Source organism: Vombatus ursinus, unplaced genomic scaffold (assembly GCF_900497805.2).
Source record: "Vombatus ursinus unplaced genomic scaffold, bare-nosed wombat genome assembly UNPS02014941.1, whole genome shotgun sequence".
NCBI lineage: Eukaryota > Metazoa > Chordata > Mammalia > Diprotodontia > Vombatidae > Vombatus > Vombatus ursinus.
In genome coordinates this window covers 6,693,493-6,694,323 of record NW_020954719.1, presented here as the reverse complement: position 1 = coordinate 6,694,323, position 831 = coordinate 6,693,493, and positions in this window count along the sequence as shown.

The following is an 831-nucleotide window of genomic DNA, read 5'->3' as shown; positions in this document are numbered from 1 at the left end:
TGGAGTAGAATATATCATGCTTCAGCTAAAGTAAAAAAAGTAGGAGTAGCAATCCTGATCTCAGACAAAGCAAAAGCAAAAATAGATCTTATCAAAAGAGATAAGGGGGGCAGCTAGCTGGCATAGTGGATGGAGCTCTGGCCTTGGCGTCAGGGGGACCTGAGTTCAAATCTGGTCTCAGACATTTGACACTTACTAGCTGTGTGACCCTGAGCAAGTCACTTAACCCTAATTGCCTCACCAAAAAGAAAAAGAAAAAAGAGAAAAGGAAGGAAACTACTTCCTGCTAAAAGGCACCATAGACAATGAAGTAATATCATTACTAAACATATATGCACCAAATGGTATAGCATCCAAATTCTTCAGGAAGTTCAGGGAGTTACAGGAAGAAATAGACAGCAAAACTATACTACTGGGGGACTTCAACCTCTCCCTCTCTGAACTAGATAAATCTAACCACAAAATAAACAAGAAGGAAGTTAAGGAGGTGAATTGAATATTGGAAAAGTTAGGTATGGTAGACCTCTGGAAAAAATTGAATGGGGATGAAAGGAATATACTTTTTTCTCTGTGGTACATGGCACATACACAAAAATTGACCATGTACTAGGGCATAAAAACCTCACAATCCAATGCAGAAAGACAGAAATATTAAATGCATCCTTTTCAGATCGATGCAATAAAAATTATATATAATAAAGGGCCACAGAAAGATAGACTGAAAAATAATTGGAAACAAAATAATCTAATCCTAAAAAATGAATGGGTCAAACAAATCATAGAAACAATCAACAACTTCATTCAAGAGAATGACAATAATGAGACAACATA